Source organism: Microtus ochrogaster, chromosome 2, assembly GCF_000317375.1.
Source record: "Microtus ochrogaster isolate Prairie Vole_2 chromosome 2, MicOch1.0, whole genome shotgun sequence".
Classification (NCBI taxonomy): Eukaryota; Metazoa; Chordata; class Mammalia; order Rodentia; family Cricetidae; genus Microtus; species Microtus ochrogaster.
The window spans coordinates 16,385,060-16,385,996 of NC_022010.1; the positions used below are offsets into that span (position 1 = coordinate 16,385,060).

The 937-nt window shown below is 43.4% G+C and overlaps 1 protein-coding gene across 1 annotated transcript in view; it reads right to left on the reverse strand.

The window, feature by feature from the left end:
• The window catches only part of Hectd4 (HECT domain E3 ubiquitin protein ligase 4), a 198,724-nt gene that overhangs the window by 23,285 nt on the left and 174,502 nt on the right, over positions 1–937 (reverse strand). The window lies entirely within an intron of this gene.

Genomic DNA, 937 nt, shown 5'->3' on the forward strand with positions numbered 1-937 from the left:
TTGCTCTGAACTCTTAAATCAGTTGCTGTGCTCTCAGGCCTACTTGTCCCACTGCTTAGCTAATTTTTATTATTATTTTTCTTATTTTTTTAAAGGTGTGCATCACCATTTGGCCTGATTCTATTTTTAGATTTATTTTTATTTTATGTGCATGACTGTTTTGCCCACATTTAAGTATGTGCACCACATGAATGCCTGGTGTCAGAGGAAGTAAGAAAAGAGCATGAGAGCCCCTGGCACTGGAGTTATGGACGGTTGTCAATTTCCAGGTAAGCACTGGGAACCAAACCCAGATCCTTTGCAAAAGTAACAAGTGTTCTTAATTACCGAGCCATCTCTCTAGCCGCAGCTCATCTTAATTTAAACAGCACAAATGTACTAGACAATCGAAATTAGTAAAATAACACATAGGCAGTTAGGGCTTGCAGTATGACAGAGCAAGGAAATTAATCTTTGTGCTGTGAGAGAGCATGTGAAACTGGCAGGGTGTACAGGGAGAGAAGCAGGGTCTCTGAGGCTGTGCATGGTGCCACACACCTGTAATCTCACCACTTGTGAGGATGAAGCAGGAAGACCAGGAATTCAAAATCAGTGTTGGCTACATGGTGAGTCTGAAGCCAGTCTGGATTACGTGAGATCATTGTGTGTGTTGGGGGGGGGCGGGGGATATGGCAAAATGAGGCCCTAGTCTGCATTAACAAAGCCTTAAGCACTGTCAACAGAAGGATTGACTGCAATAAAATCAGAAGCTAAGAGTGCACCTGGATTCAAAGTGGGAGAGACAAGGAAGCACTAACAGCAAGAAGTCCTTGAGCATCCTGTAAATAAATCCTCCACTGTTCATCTTCTAAGGGGACAGCCAAGGTGAGGGGTGAAATACAGCCTCATCTAGGATAGGCTCCAAAGCTACAGTGAAACCCTGTCTAGAAAAACCAAA